The 17,775-nt window shown below is 42.0% G+C and overlaps 1 protein-coding gene across 1 annotated transcript in view; it reads right to left on the bottom strand.

The window, feature by feature from the left end:
* Positions 1-17,775, bottom strand: part of LOC140370560 (leucine-rich repeat and fibronectin type-III domain-containing protein 2) — a 150,953-nt gene that overhangs the window by 39,896 nt on the left and 93,282 nt on the right. The window contains exon 3 of the mRNA XM_072457736.1: positions 8,453-8,551. The gene's annotated coding sequence lies outside the window, so the exon portion shown is untranslated. The remainder of the gene's footprint in view (positions 1-8,452; positions 8,552-17,775) is intronic.

Raw genomic sequence — 17,775 nt, 5'->3', positions numbered from 1 at the left:
TTAGCATGTAGTATAATGATATCGTACAGCTAAACAACACTATTCATGGCTGTGAATAAATTCTTGATGAGAATATTTTTATACTCTCATCTCTCGGTGGATCCGGAGTCTTCCTCTGTTCCCAGCACAGAAGTGGGTTAAGAAGTTGTTTGGCCTGTTTAAAGTACAAACTGTGTCACCCGTGGCGCGCTGCACAAGCCACGACAACCACGTTTACTCATGGTTCGGCGGTGCAAGTACAAACGCCATCTGGAGTCTCTGTTCACCGAGTGGGAGAAGTGTGAGCACATGTAGTATAGTGTGGCTTTATACTGACTCTACCAGTGATGTCTTTAGAGTAGTAGTGATGCAAGCGCTTTTATCTACAACATGGAAGCAAACAAATACCAGTTAGCGTACGGGAGAACGGCCATCAACTGACCTGTGGGTAGAGCAATCCATTCATTTTAAACAACTACAAGAGCAAACACTGCATTTAATATTTATGTGGTGCCAAATTTGTGTAGTTAACCATGATTATATCTCATGTTACAATGTGGGCACCTGCGGCTTATTGAGGTGCCGCAACCATATGCACAATTTATTTTTTCATTGGCGCATTTCTTTTTTTATTCAGGAGCGCTCTATAGCCCGAAAATTATGGTAATATGGTCTGATAATTGTTTAAACAGCTTAAAATGTGTAGCTATAGCTTGAAGTAATAAACAGTTGGTCAGCGGTTGATCGTATTAATGCATCAATATAAAAGTAAATGTACTGTAAAGATTAAAAATGTATACAGTTTTAAGTATATAGGGCCTTATAGTGTCCTTTGGGAGACCTCGACAACTGCCACCGATCAATTCAGTCATCTAGCAAGAAAACCTCGGGCACTAAATGTAGGCCAAAGACTGCTACTTTGAAGTTGAATTCCATCCATCCATCCATCCATCTTCTGCCGCTTTATCCGGGGCCGGGTCGCGGGGGCAGCAGTCTGAGCAGGGACTCCCAGACTTCCTTCTCCCCAGACACTTCCTCTAACTCCTCCGGGGGGATCCCGAGGCGTTCCCAGGCCAGCCGAGAGACATAGTCTCTCCAGCGTGTCCTGGGTCTTCCCCGGGGCCTCTTCCCGGTGGGACATGCCTGAAACACCTCCCGAGGGAGGCGCCCAGGAGGCATCCGGAACAGATGCCCGAGCCACCTCAGCTGGCTCCTCTCGACGTGGAGGAGCAGCGGCTCTACTCCGAGCTCCCCCCGTGTGGCCGAGCTCCTCACCTTATCTCTAAGGGAGCGCCCAGCCACCCGGCGGAGGAAACTCATTTCGACCGCTTGTATCCGCGATCTTGTTCTTTCAGTCATGACCCAAAGCTCATGACCATAGGTGAGGGTAGGAACGTAGACCGACCGGTAAATAGAGAGCTTTGCCTTTCGGCTCAGCTCCCTCTTTACCACAACGGTCCGATGCAGCGACTGCATCACTGCAGCTGCTGCACCGATCCGCCTGTCGATCTCACGCTCCATCCTTCCCTCACTCGTGAACAAGACCCCGAGATACTTGAACTCCTCCACTTGGGGCGAAGTTGAATTAATAAATAGAATTTGCGATGCATATTTTTAATACAACTCCCCTGTTGGTCTCAATTGATTTCAAGTTGTAGCTGTAGGCTTTTAATCTAAAGATATGGAGATGTGGAGAGGTTTACCGCTTGTCCAGTTAAGTGAGGTTAATACTGATCTCCTGGGCAATAGACGCAGTGCCACAACCCTGACACAAACTAAGGCACTAACACAATTACTCTGTCGAGAGCGCTCCCGGCTACCTTCTGTCGTCAGTGAGAAAACAAAAGCATATCAAATGGCAAGATGGTGGCTGCCTCGAGGCCAATGCTAAAGGAACAAACACAGCTATGTATATTTACAAATGATATTGCTCTTACATTACTGGTGCTAAAACACTGAGGTGTGACAAGAAAACATCTGAGCCTCTGTAAACTACTGCTGCAAAATACAACGAAACAGATTTGTACTGCGCAATCATTAAACTATTAATATTCCCTGCACTAGTGCCACACTCTCTATTTTAATACTTTTTTTAGCTGTCACATAACAACATATATAAGCCAAACAACACCACCTGAAATAGGCCCAAGACCAGTTAGAATCAGGCCCACAAGTTTGTTAAGTAGACAGAGGCAAGGTTTGATTTGTCATATGGTATTTTTTTTTATCTTGAAATAATTGAAAGTACATTTTTCTTGGTAATTTCCACCCATCATTGATCCGTCATCAATCACAGTTTGTCACAGGTTGTTCAAAGTTGTTGCACACAAAGGACATTTTATGATCGTCTACAAAGGCAAGACGAAACAATGACACCTCCGCGACATCTCCGTAGCACCTAATGTAAAGATGGATTAGTAATTTGTCCAGGCGGATGTCTACAGGCTACACTTCGACATTACGGAGCTGCTCAGACTGACGCACATGGATCCGCTCCACACGGCACAGGCACAAACATGCATCCCGGAGCTTCATCAACACACGCACGCTCAAACTAGCCTAGTAACACCTGTCCTCTTCGCCACGTACCAGACAGATATTTGTTTTCACTATGTTTCGGATTCATGTTGGTACATTTTACTTGTGAAAAGCTACATATACGAGCACTTACGCTGCCACACAAATCAAACGAGATACAATTTCCTTTCCTTCTGATGGAGTGGAACAGGCATATAGCCACCATGTCATCTTGTAGAGCGCAGTTGACAGAGACATCAAAATCCTTCCACACGTGCAGGGCCTACTCCTGACAAGAGCACATGCTGCAGAAGATGAAAGTCACTACAGTTCAGTATAGGGCTGGGAACAAAGCGAGTGGGGATGGATGTACAGTAACGAGAGCCTAGGGGCCGTCCTTAATGAGGAGGATTAGTGAACCATGTTGGGAGCTGAGGCGGAGGTGGGCGAAGATGGCACCTCACTGGGGATGACAGGATAAATGAGAGAACGGCCATTGAGGCAGATAGAGGACAGGCTCTCCTCGGCCCCTGGGAAACTCGGAAAGGAGACAGGAGTGCTGCAAGGTTGGGTTTGCATTTTCGTTCTGGCACAGTCTAATTAACATGTAAATTGCTGGTATTTTAATGACTTTTATCAACAAATCTATACTAATCTATACTACAAATCTATTATAATTGATATTCATATTTTAAGAGGGAACATTTTCTGCAATAACTTATGTATGTCAACCAATAATACATTACAGTTAGTTCATTACAAAATACCAAATCAATGGGATTTAACGGTGATATCGTAAAATATAATATTGTGGGGTGTCATAATATCTCAAATTACAAGATCCTTTGTTTGCATTCATTGTTTTGTTGCAGCAACAGTTAAAACATGTTGAGGAACTACACAGACCTTCATCCTCAGCTACATTTCAGTCCAAACTTAAAGACTGAACAATTGTTTTGAAGCACTTTGGGACGGCAACGCTGACACCTGCTTTCACTGCACTGCATTTACAAGAGCTAAAAAGGCAATACTTCTAAATTGGAAAGACGACAAACCGACAGAAATGCAGTGAAGGCTGACTTTAGGCATTGACATAAGCATTTTCTTATTATTTATTTTCTGGAAAACCGAAAAACTGAACTTCGATCATCTGGGACACTCTGCCAAATGTTGAAGCTATACAGAAAGTCATTCTCAATAAACTTTCCAATTCATTCGCTAAGGGCCTTTCTGTCTTGACATGAATGTCTTAAATCTGTTAACGCACCTGGGAGACACACAAAGACAGAGATTGAAGTCTGAAACTTTTGTTGTTGTGAGGTTGCAGTTGTATAATGCACTGTTCAGCTGCTGTGAGTCTCTTGATAACTTGAAATGAAATATATCCTTGATCTGTCAGTGTTGGCTCAGTGTATTACCAGAAATAAAGTGTCTATCAACATATTTGTCCGTTATGTACTGGTGCAACATGAAAAGTATTGTCAATTTCTAACAACTGAAGACAAATCAATGATATATACAGCACTGAGCAGAAAAGGGCAAAAGGGTCAAACTAGTTTGGCTGAAAAAAATCTCAAGAACCTAAGAAATCATTTTTACAACTACTTACTATGTAGATCAGCGGTTCACAAACATTTCATACCAAGTGCCAACACATAATGTATTTCACTTTCACAGTCAAAGATAAAAAATCTGACTAAATCAGGTCTAAAAGTGGCTGAAACCTTGAAGAAGAAGCTAAAAATGTATTTTGTACTAATAGGAAGACTTGCTATTTACCAGAATTGTATGGCAACTTGAGAAACAACTTAAAGGTGCCATAACATGTTTTTTTTCACGTTTCGTAGTCTATCCTAAGTCTATAATTGATAATAATAAGGGTTGTGCAACACCCTTAACATAATAGTTAAGAAATATCACCCAGACCTTGGACCCCCTCACCAACCCGGAAATGCAGACGGCTTGGTTTGATATTCGCCCCCACCCTTGCGAAGAGAGATCTGGCTCCCCCGCCCACTCGTGACGTAGTCTCAGAGCGCGTGTGTGCCCCGCCCACCCGTGACGTAGTGTGTGGGGGGGAGAGGGGGGAGGGGGGATAATAAGATAAGATAAGATAAGATATTCCTTTATTGTCCCACATGGGGAAATTTCATTGGTGCAACGCAGGTAGATACAGAGGTAGATACAGAAGAACAGATCACTTATAGGAAGTCTGAAAAACACTTTCAGTAGAAGATCTCCTATAAATAAATAAATAAAAACTCCCATAGACAAATAAATAAATAAATAAATACCATTGCATGTGATCCCGACAGTAACTGCACATCAATATGTGTCAAGACAGCACATAGATTGCACATGAATTTCACAGTAATTGCACATACGACAGAATTGCACATCAGTATTAGGTTAGGTCAGTATTGCGACGGGACAACGTGACGATCTCCGGGTAAGACGACTGTTCTCCGCAGTTTCATGAGTTCCTCCTTTGTGGAAACGCGGTACCGGAGCCGGGCGGGGGGCGGTACCGGAGCCGGGGGACTCAGAGCCAAAACACATCGCAACGACACGACGAAAACACTCAATCCAGCCGAATAAAGTCAAAACAAGTTAATTTAAAGCGATTCCAGTGCGTGTCCCGATCGTTCGTGAAGTTCCTCTTTCATATAAACGTGTATATCAACGTGTACCGACGACACGCCGTACTTTAGCGCGGCCGGAGGGCGCGGGGGGGGGGGGGGGGGGGGGGGCTGGTGGGCTCACTCGGAGCTAGCTCACGTCACAACAACACAACGAACGCAACGAAAAACGCTCAAATCCAGCCGAAAAAAGTCAAAAACAGTTGAATTAAAAAACTATTCCAGCGCGTGTCCCTATCGTACAGTAAAATAGAAAAAATATACTAACTATATTTACAAAATATAGGAGATAAAGCACAATAAGTGTGAGAAAGAAGAGAGAGCGTTTACACCGGGCTGCCAGCTGTACCAGCGCCTTATGACGTGGTCTTGCCCCACCGCCCGTCAGTTTGGAGATTTGCGTAAAAGAGATAGTCTGTAATGTAGCTAAACACTGCGGGAATCAATCAAAAAAACACTCTGGGTACATATATGAAGCACAAATAGCAATGTAAGAAGGTTAAAAGCTCTGAAAAGTCGATTTTGCATGTTATGGGACCTTTAACTATTTATATTATAAGAATACATTGTGAGCAACACATTCTTTTTGACATGGAAGGTGCCACTGATATAATGCATTGTCCAATTTTAGGTGCCCTATGTAACTTTCCTGGTTAGGGTTCCTCATGGATATGTTATTGCTTTGCCTAGAATGTTCCAAAGTACGACATTAAACTCATGTGAGAGAATCAATAGGATGTGTCTGCATGCCATGGTGTTGTCACAGACTGTTTTCAGAGTGACACTGCTCTCAGACAGATGGAATCTTTATGTTGTTAATTAGTGTTAAAAATAGATATAGATTAATAGAAAAATCTATCTCTATGGAGACAAGCAAGAGTAATATAGATTAACATGACGCACAATGTCTCAAGTTGACCAAAGTACCAATACGTGCAAAACTAGACTACTAAAAGAGCTGTACCTGATTTTTTTATGTCTTTAAATGTGAAAAACTGATTTTTTTTTTTTTTAAAGTCTTTATAATTTTCCACATGTATCACTCACATACTTAATGGATTCCTAGCATCTTAATTATTCACCACGATGAGTTTATAAGTGCTTTTCACGACTCTGAGCCCAAAGCCAGTCTTGCAGTCACGTCATGCCGTCAAGCTAACAAAAATTAGCATGATTCCTGCTATACCGAGAATAAAGCGCTCCATAATTAGATGCAGAGAATGCCCCGTGGTCTCATTTTGACCCAGATCGATGCAAGCCTACAGAATATCTATACTGTGGCAAAACAGATTTCTCTTTGTTACATGAAAAAAACTTCTGATAGGTTGACAAGTGATACCTCTCCATCAAATTCCTCCTCCCAAAAAGCAAGACTGAAACAAGTGCAGATTAGCTCAGTGTCACAGCTGCTTTGTCCCTGGGATAATGGGTGACAATGTGCTCCACAGTGACAGCAGTAAATGATGCCAATTCTGCGAAAAGAGAATTGACAGTGCTAGGAGCGCGATAGCTTAAGACCCTAATCCAACTTTGTAAATCAGAACGCCTGGGTTTTTGCTGGGTGTTTGTCCTGTTCGAGTGATTTATATCCTCTATTCAGGTGCAGCCGCCACAAACGCTGACAACAGATATGTCACAGAAAGGCTTTAAAATGATTAGGGGAATTCGAGATGACTGCTTTATCTTGGGGGATGAAAACTTAAACAGTTAATGTAATGGCTGAACTCTGCGTGTGCTTGGTTAATTGTTCACGACTACATTCCCATATGGTTGGACTAAATGCCTTCCGATTCCAAAACTTCACAGTACAATAGCAGGATCATGTTCTGTGGAGCTAAATACCTATCGTGTGAAATATGCATGTCCAATATAGTCCTGAGAGTAAGCTGGCTCGTGTGAGCAGTGGTTAATCCTATATATCATGGATGCGAGCTTACTTTAAGTATCTTAGTCACACACAACTCCGCTGATGAGGCAGAAGAGTGGAGTGGGCAAACAATGTCTACTCTTCTGAATGTTCTGAATTCAAAACTTTACCCTCTACAGTGTGCACTATGTATTATGTATGGGCTGATCTGTCCTTTTATCATACTATTTATATCCACTGTGTTGTCCACTATATTGTGACGAATGCATTTTTATTATATTTAAGTAATTAAGATATTAATTTGAGGACATAACATATAAAACTACAATAGACAATCACAGACAACACAAATTTAGTTGTGATTTAGTTTGAATATCTTACTGTTTTTTGTAAGTTAAATCTAAATGCGACCATGCTTTCAAGTTCAAGTTTTCATGATTAAAGGTTGAATGGAAGATTTTTTGACCAAAATATGAGTCTTATTTCCTCGTGGCGTGGACTGCCAATTAGTCCTGCCACGTATCAATCATAAAACGCACCTACCGCTCACCTGCAGCCGCGTGTCTAAGCGCATGGATCTATCATAATATAGTTCCCTCAGTGTACGGGACAAAATGAAGACGAAGAAAGACTGTTCGAGCTGACGCAGAAGTGGACAGAAATCTACGGGAGACGAGAGATGCGATGCGCTCCGTTGCGCTAATAAACAAACGCACGTGTGTGTTGTATCAGTCGCACGGGGGAGTGAGCATGCGCACTTCCGCCTGCGTTCTCAAATCGCCGAAAAATCGTCCATTGTGCCTTTAAATAACACCTTAAAACAAAACATTCCAAATGTGTGAATTGAAATATCGTATCTTTGTTAATTGAAATTTTCACTGTTTTCAGCAATTCCCAAATCAAACTGAAGCTATTCATGAACCCTTTGAAGTACGAACAATTGGCTGGAGTCTTTGTGAACCTGGGACTCTGTAGTTTTTGACTCTGATGTCTGGTTTAGAACTAGCTCTTCACAGAGGAATTCAGATATTAAATATCACCTGGATTGTCTTTTTATGTCTTTTTTAGACTGTTAAATATATGAATGAGTATAGCTGGTTTCTGGAGGGATTGGCAGATTTACACTAAAATAAGCATCTGTTGAGATTATTTTTTAAAAGCTGAAGGTAAATTCATTCAAAATGAGTTTTAGAGGTAGAATCAAAATAAAAGTCCTTTTCATTTTATATTTGATTTTAGCGTATTTTTTGATTTGTGAGTTTGGAGAATAAACTGAACCTGATTCTTCCCAGAAAGATTGATTTGACTGGAAATAAGTGGGTCACAACTTTATTTTTATGTACGGCATATCTTGAAAGTTCCCTTTTATCAGATGTGGTTAAAATGGAATAATTAAAGAATGTCCCATGCATGGAACGTCTTCAGAGAAAACTCAAATCAAAGTACTTACAGTGACAGAATCTTCAGGTGTCCAAAACTGCTTCATGTCAAGAATATGGCATCAAATTCTTCATATTCATACAAAGTGTGGGACAGTCATGCCAGAAATCTGAATGAAAGAAAACAATAAACCTCATTATGATACTGATTATGAATATCAAGACATTTTAATTAAATGTTCAAGTTGTCTTTTATCTATCAGTTAGGAAATCAGGAACTTTGATTTCATAAAACTGGTGACATATTTGAGTAGTGGTGAAACAACAATTGTTTTCTCATAAAATTACCAGACTAACAAAACTGGAACAGGAAGTGCCAGCACACCGATCACGGTCAGTATTAGACCCCCGCTGCCTCACAGAAGAATTGGCTCCAATATGGTGGCCCTTGTGGCGGCCCAAAAAGGCAATAATTATATGACGGCCCTCGATACGCTTCAAACACTGGCTAGGGTTAAGATTAGGGTAGGGTTAGGGACAAGAGAGCGGATTTGGATCCAAGAGAGAACATTATTGCCCGAGCTGTATCAGCGGGACCGGTCTCGGTCGCCGCCATGTTGGGGCCAGTCACTTCCGTTTCAGTCGCCGCCAAATTGGTATTCTGACTTTTGTGAGGCAGCGGGGGTTTGATCTAGAGTCTAGACCTAACCAAAAGATCACTGTTTTGTAGCCCTTCCCCCAATTTAGATCCAAGTGCACATTCTAATGCTCTTCTAAAACGAGCAGACACTGCTGTTTGAAAGTAGAATTAAACTTCTCCTAAAAAGTAACTGCTTTCAATTTGAAACTGGATCAAAATGGACTCATAAAAGCCATTTCCTTTCCCAGGAGGACAGTTTAGTCACAGCTGAAAGACTATGATGTTTTATTAAACAATTATCTGATTGAAGACTTTTTCCAAGGGATGACCCATGTGAAATGTGAATGATGGTGTAAATTATATTTTTACATTTATTTGTGAATGTCTTGTGAATGCTTTTTAATCTGTGTACTTTGGTAATGGGCCGCACAGAAGAGCAACTGCTTTCGCATCACTGGAGGAAAGTCTCATAACCAGACAAAGTTCAGCCCTCATCCGCTGCTGAGTAGCCTGACTTCTCCAGAAATTACCTTCTGCAGACGTAAGCTATCGCCCTACGCTGGATACTCGGGACCCCTCCGTGGCTGTAGCATGCACTCACAGATGCATTTCACAGATACGACTGATAAGGTCATCTTAGTATCAACATTAACTCTAACACATAACTAAACAAACAATAAATATGTATAAACCACAGATGGTAAAGTGTTCGGAATGGTGCCCCAAATAACTAATCCAAGATATATTAAATAAACTTAATAACACTCTCACCAAGAGCTGTGTGAAATTTGAATACACTGTTTTAATCAATATCAGCTTTGAATGTTATAACCGCTTGTAAATGGGAGGACATGACATGACACATAACACGACAGGATTTGGACTAGAGAAACAACACTGATATCGCTAAATTTCATGAGCGCAGGTTTCGAAATCCCAAGTCGTATCATTAATAGCACTCCTCATTAAAATTTGGCATTGGCATCGGAACATATGTGCCTGGGTCCACAGCTGCCTCTGCTCGGCCTAATGGTACAAGATAAAAGCTCACCGAGGTACACAACACAACAACTTGATGTGACATTCATTTTGAGCAAAAAAACAAGAAACAAAACCTCTCTGTGTCTCCAGGCTTTGGCGATCACAACAAATAAACAGCAATTTCAAAGTCTCCCACTGCAATTAGCTTTCTCTTTGCACAACAATACAGCTTTCTTTTCCCAAAACAAGAGTCTTTTTAAGGCCATGAATCTGCCAGACCGCTGCCTGTGCCAATTCAGACAGGCAAACCACGAACGCTAAATGACACAAAATCCTGCGGGCTGAAAGGGAGAAGCTGCCGACTTATGGCAACAGACAAGAGCCGCACAAGAACACCAAATTAAATTGTGGCAGTTGGTTGCCAGATAATAAGCATTGTGTCACCAAAAAAAACAAAAACACTTTACTTTATTACCAACAATGGTGTTGTATTGCCTTAATTGGGAGTTGTCACAAGATAAAATAGATGCAGATGTATCTTTTAAAGCAAAAACATGATTGTGAATATCTAATTATCGGCCCGAGATTTAGACATCACCATCAGACATCAGAGCCATTCCAATTGCACACACACAAAGATCTAAAAGCAGAACTTTTATCCATCTGCAAAATGACTCAGAAGAGGCGCCAGACAAATTCATGATGCTGGGAAGGCAATTGTATAACTGAATAGGCAAATGTTTAGCTTGAATAAAGTAAATTACACCTTGGATTGAATGGCAGATTGAGTAGATTGTTTATTTTATACTATTTATTTTTTACTTGAAATAGGAAACACTTAATCTATAGGCAAACAACTCACAAATAATAGAAAATTGAGACTATTTCAAGATGGTTGTTTTTCCAGCGTGAGGTCAGTGAGTTTATAGTCTGATAATGCACTCGCATTGGTGAAGTGTCACAGTTCTTTGCCCGGGCCATGATGTGATCTGCACTTTCCTGCACTTTAGCGGAAGAGTCGAAGCTAAAGTTTTACAATGTTACAAGTGTCATTGGTAAACACAGAGCAGTGTTCTAGCAGTATTTTGTTTGACCACTTGAAAGCGTGTATAACCTGTGACATTAAAGGACACGGATGTTGCTCTGAATACTTCGGTGCTTCACAACATCCATTTCTCTACAAGATTTAACAGTTTTTTAGAGGTCCACTATCTATTAGTTTTGGAATGCAGCTTTGGGGATCCGACCTGTAACTTAGCACTGCTTTCATCTCTTGCCTGCCGGGTTGACATAAAACACTTTATTATTGACTGCAGACAGCAACCATCGGTCTCATTTTTGTCACAAAGTTCTACATTTACAATATACTCTTTGGTGAAAAAGACAACATTAGAGATTTTAATGAAAATGTTTCCCTCATCAAAAACATGATGCACCTTTAACTTGACAATATTTTACTGGCGGGAACATCTATCTAAGGCTAATACTTTCTGGAACTTCCATCAGCACAATTTATCGTTTATACTCAACACTGTCACACCCAAGTATTCCCTCAAATCCAATTGAAAATCTCTTCAGTGGACGCCGACTTTTTTCACGTTGCCAGACTCAAACAGCTGCTGCCAGGTCCACCTCTGCTTTGAATCTGCCGTCATAACGTACCTAATGAGATTCCACTGGCTGCTTACAGTCTCAGCAAACATCCACCTACATGCAGCAGCCCCGAGGCCCACGACTCAGCTGTGAAGTGGGCTCCGCAATTTTTTCAGAGCTACCAAAACCGTGGAAATGCACGCGTTTAAAATAATTTTTGTCTGATACAGCTTGGTGGCACATAATTGCGATGGTGGGCTTGCAAACACCCATATGTCATCAACAGCTGTCAGCGGAGATAACAGCTGATGCAATGCAGAATTAAATGTGGCATTGTGTAGTTGTTTTTCAATGTTTAATTTAACCGCCATGACTCATGAATATTGTATAGGGTCTTGTGTAAAAAGTGTGTCCTGTTGGTAAAGTTGAGGCTGGTTGACGCCGTTCTACACAACGTTCTACAGGTTGGTCTTAGGTAGAACTAAGACCCAGGCCTAGCTTGAGATCTGGAAACTGGTCCTCAGGCACCGTGGTCTTGGCAGGAATCCCCTCTAGTATTGGAAGGATGGGTCAAGGAAGAAGACAGGTTGAGCTGATTTCTTAACGTGTATGTGTCAGGTTTTTTATTTAAATTATTACTTTGTTTGGTGGGATACTGTAAATATTGATCATGGTTTTACGTCAGCCAAGTTGCAGTTTGTGCAGAAACAAAAAAAGGTGATAATAACAGTGGTAGTGCGTTCTAAAACAAAATCCCTCTTCTGTATGTCATCAATTAGCCACATTTCATCAAAAAGTTAAACTAGACAAAAGTCTTTATCGGGTTATTATTCTTTATCAAATCATAGCTATTGTGTAATTTATATGGATTTGGTTCATTATGGTTCCTAGGTAACTAGGAAATCTAGATCAAATCAAAAACAGATTTGCACAAGACAAACATTTAGCAACAACAACAAATGTTACTGGTTATAACTGTAGTTGTGCAGTAAGAGCGGACTCAGGTATTTTATTATTGGTGAAAAACAAGTCGGAACCCTGACTTCTTCTCAGAAAACATGAATTTTTTTGGGTAAAATTGTACTCCTCTTCACTACGTTTTACTGAACAGTCTAACCTGTTGTGTCTAACTTTTGTAGTGACATAACTAAAAAGTTTTAAAAAACAAGTCTAGCCACAGCAAGTTTTATTTTAGAACTATTTTCTTGAACACCTCGCTTAGACCATTCAAATATGTCTATGGCTCAGGCTGAAGGCAGAGCAACTGTAAATGATGTGATGGAACGGCTTTCACGAGGAGTGTAGCTCACGTGAAGAAGGGTCACATCAAGAAAGATGAAGAAAACAAGACTGACAATGGAAATAATCTGGCAAATTCAATATCCACAGACACTCAAGGGAAGAGCTAATGAATAATCAAAATAGAATGAAAGAAAAAATTGAAAAATGAATGAATGTTTAATCAGTGAGTGCTCTTTATGCTCAACATGTCCTTCAAGATGCAATGTGCCCTAGATACTGAAGCAACAGAGCTTTGTACCATTTTCATGAGCAAAACAACAAGCCTTTAATAAACACTATTGCAAAAATGAATATGACTCAAGCTAAATATATATCTTGATTTGCTGGTTGACTTTTATTGTTTTGAATAGATGACATAGATATTTTATTCACATTTTTTTCTATTTAAATCTTCTGCCGTATAAATCAGTGGACAAAGTGATGCCATACCGTCTGGCACCACTGAAGCCAACCACGACTAGCATTTTTAGCAGCTAAAGTTGAGGCAAGCTCCATTATTTGGAAATCCGAGGGCTTGTTTCATGACACCCGCAGAGCCAATCAAGAGCGAGGTTGTAGAAGGTACAAGCTTAGCAACTAGCCATGGTAGCCATCAATCAAACCTCTGGGTGTACTATCTGCAAGGAAGTAACAGCTGCACATGTTCCACAGTAAGCTATAGCATTAAACTTATCTTGTCTCCATGGCAATAATGTCATGCTGTGGAACATTTCAAGCAAAGCAGTATCAGATGGCAAACAGGTCAAAGCGCACCCTTCACCAGAAAAGTGACCTAGTATACAGTACACCAAGTACCACCTAAGAAAGTATTTGGCCCTCCGAGTCCCAACAATCCTAATTAAACTCAAACTCAAAAGAAGACAAAAATGCGGATTTAAATTGACTTCAGCAAATATTTGAATTGTAGAGGAATCCACGTACCCCCTGAGGAAGCACACGTATCACAGTTTAATAACAGCTGATCTGGACATATAAATAAATCAAATATACCGGTATACTACGCAAATCAATAGCTGTTGATAGAATTTATCCTTCTATTTCTGCTCATGTCTAATTAAAAACAAGAGGAGACAGTCTTCTTTACATTCCTATGAAGTCTTTCACCTCTCCCTGCGCTGAATCTTTAACACCCTGCAGAGTGCTACAAACACCGCACCGAAAAAAACAGCTGCAGTTAAAGTAATAAGTGTCTGCCTCATTCCATTGTCACTGTTGACATAAACCATTTGAGCTAATCGCACACTTAAAGGAAAAAAAATGCTCCAAGTGAAGCCTGGTACAGTACATGGGCTGGTGTATGCAGTGCAGCACGTTCTCAGACTTAATGCTTAAGTGAAGGTCAGAAGAAGTGCTATACAACTGTTTCTGTAGGCTGAGCACTCCTGCCTTCCACTAGTTTGTTCTTTGAAGCTTACTATGCATTCAGCAGCCCTTTTAACTTCACCTTATCACTGCCAGAAAGTTCACAATAAGTCTCTCATTAGTCATCAGAACACTTCCACCAGCCAACCGTTAGCACCAGGGAGAAAATCTATGCGTCCTCGGAGCTGCCATTGACTTTGCCTTGCCTTTCTTAACACTGCGCACTGAAGAATAGTCTCCCTTTTTATCACCAGGCTTGCGACCTTAAAATAAATAATGTCCTTTCTATGTTCTTGCCCAAGTAATAGTATTTCATATCAAATTAGAATTCAAAATGTTTTGTCTCAAAACATGTATTTTTCTTCACATTTGATAGAATGTATTAAAGATTGTCATGGTGGAAGATGACAATGCAAAGGTAATATATTGCATCACTCAGAAGGACACAAGACACAATTTCTTGTGATCTAAATTGTATTGTAATTTTAGTGTGTTTTTATGATTGTAAAGTACTTTGAGTTACAATATTTTTTTTTATCTGCTTTATTTCATATTTCTACTTTCATTTTGGAACTTCAGCTTCTCATAAGGTGTAACTCACCAACACTAAGATAAGATAAGATATTCCTTTATTGTCCCACATGGGGAAATTTCATTGGTGCAACGCAGGTAGATACAGAGGCAGATACAGAAGAAAAGAACAGATCACGTATAGGAAGTCTGAAAAACACTTTCAGTAGAAGATCTCCTATAAACAAAAACTCCCATAGACAAATAAATAAATAAATACATAAATACCATTGCATGTGATCACGGCAGTAATTGCACATATGACGGAATTGCACATGGTTAGGTCAGTATTGCGAGTGTTCAGTACTAACAGTGTTTGTTATAAAGTCTGACAGCAGCAGGAAGGAAAGACCTACGAAACCTCTCCCTCCCACAGCGAGGGTGGATCAGTCTCTCACTGAAGCTGCTCTCCAGAGCAGACAGAGTGTCCTACAGAGTTGTAGAAGGTCTTCAGGAGCGGCCCTGTCACTCCAAAAGACCTGAGTCTCCTCAGGAGGTAGAGCCGACTCTGGCTCTTCCTGTACAGTGCGTCTGTGTTATGAGTCCAGTCCAGTTAGTGGTTCAGATGAACACCCAGGTACTTGTATGAGTCCACTCTCTCAATGTCCCGTCCCTGGATGTTCACTGGTGAGGGGGCATTGGGGTGGCGAATCCACCACCATCTCCTTGGTCTTTCCCGCGTTGATGAGGAGGTGGTTCCGCTGACACCAGTCCACAAAGTCCTGCGCCAGTCCTCTGTACTCCGCGTCATCGTCGTCCGTGATGAGTCCGATGATGGCAGAGTCATCAGAGAACTTCTGCAGGACACAGCTGTCCATGTTGTGTCTGAAGTCTGCAGTGTAGAGGGTGAAGAGAAAGGGCGCGAGGACAGTGTCCTGGGGCGCCCCCACACTGCAGGTCCGAGTGTCAGACACACAGTTCCGGGCTCTCACAAACTGGGGTCGGTCTGTGAGGTAGTCCAGGATCCACTCTGCCAGGTCATACTCCACACCAGCCGTCTCCAGCTTGTCCCTCAGGAGCAGCGGCTGGATGGTGTTGAAGGCGCTGGAAAGATCGAAGAACAGGATCCTCACAGAGCTACCAGGCTTTTCCAGGTGAGAGAGAGAGCGGTGCAGCAGGGAGATGACGGCGTCCTCCACTCCGATGCCAGGCCGATATGCAAACTGCAGCGGTCCATGGCTGAGCTCACGGTGGAGCGGAGGTGGTCCAGGACCAGCCGCTCCAGTGTCTTCATCAGGTGGGACGTGAGAGCCACTGGCCTGAAGCTGTTGAAGTCTTTGGCGCGCGGTGTCTTAGGCACAGGTACCAGACAAGAGGTCTTCCAGACCTGTGGTACCACCCTCAGCTTCAGGCTCATGTTGAAGACATGCTCCACAACTCCACACAGTTCATCTGCGCAGGACTTAAGGAGCCTGGGGCTGATGCCGTCAGGTCCTGCTGCCTTCCTCACTTTAATCCTCTTCAGCTCACTCCTCACCTGTGCTGCTGTGACAGTCAGTGGTTGGCAGGGGGACTGTGTGCTGGGGGGATGGGTGAGTCCAGGCGAAGTGGGGAGCTGATGGTCCGGGGCAGAGAAGCGAAGAGGAACAGATGCAGGGCATTGTCCAGCTGTGGAAGAGGGAGCATGCAGCTGTGCAGGGGGAGGGGCGGGCGACCAATCAAATCTCAAGAAGTGAGCATTTAAATCATTCACCCACTGTAGATCCCCCTCTGTCTGGGCAGGGGGGATTTTGAAGCCAGAGATGGTTTTCAGGCTCCTCCACACTCCCTGAATGTTCTTTTGCTGCAGCTGCTCCTCCATCCTCCTCTTGTAGCCGGCCTCAGCCTGCCTGATCTTCCTCCTCAGCTCCTTCTGCACAGTCCTCAGCTCCTCCTTGTTCCCTGACCTGAAGGCCCTCTTCTTCTCCTTCAGCAGAGCCTTCAGTTCACGGTTAATCCATGGCTTGTTGTTTGGAAAACAGTTGATGTAGTCCGTGATGCACTCTGTGATGGTGTTGATGTCCTTCCCATGTGGGCTAACATGTTTTTTTTGTGTGTTTTTTTTATGTCCAACAATAAAAATGTATGGGGAAATAATGTCAGATAAGATAATGTGCGAGTCTTGTGGCAATGTTATCTCGTGAGTCCCATCAGAAAATTAGACAGAAGATAAAACATCAGTAAAAACTTTTAACGTAATTATTATTACAGTTCCAATAAGCTCTCTTATCTCAATGTCAGATAGTGTAATTTGTCAAGAAATGTGTTCAAATTTCTCCCGGAGATGCTGGATAAAATACAAAATTATATCTTCACTTGCACACCTTTTTGTAAACCACTTACGCCAGTGAAAGCTGACGAGGTTTTCTGAAAGCAATAACTATAACCCTCTTTGTGACAGCAGAATATAATGTATGCTGATTTGAATGTATTATGCTGGCAATAAAACCTTTCAAGATCTCTTTAACCATCATTGTTTGGAAGCAAGTCTCCGATGCTGCATTTTCACCAGGAGACATTCCGATTGATCAAGAGTTTGACAATCGTTACCAAGCGCCACTAAACACTCAGCCATACGGCCCTGAGTCGTTCAGTTTGTTCAGTTGTTCCTATACTGCCCACTTTGTACACTATACTGCCCACTTTGTACACTTGTCGCGTTTTCAGAGCTGTTCGTTCTTAGAGCCTTTTACAGATTAATCCACGAATTATACACACTATTTACGCATCATATACACGAAAGTGAACGTTTGATTTCTCCGCAAACAATCCGGAGCCTCAAGCCGCTCGCTTTTCAGTATTTCGTGGATTAAAAAGCCCTCCTCACTTTCTAGCTCCAGCCTGAACTAGCCTAGCGTAGCCTAGCCGCTAGCGTCATGGCTGGATCTACCTTTACCTGTTTGAGCTGTCATATGTCGAGTCAGAACCCTGGCTCTTTCTCTGATGATAGGTGCGTGAAGTGCAGTG

The sequence above is a fragment of the Eucyclogobius newberryi genome, unplaced genomic scaffold, assembly GCF_026437365.1.
Source record: "Eucyclogobius newberryi isolate DKJ021-1_F unplaced genomic scaffold, fEucNew1.0.hap1 SCAF_21, whole genome shotgun sequence".
Taxonomy (NCBI): Eukaryota; Metazoa; Chordata; class Actinopteri; order Gobiiformes; family Gobiidae; genus Eucyclogobius; species Eucyclogobius newberryi.
The sequence above is the reverse complement of the archived record's forward strand: the minus strand, read 5'-3'. Positions and strand labels throughout refer to the sequence as shown.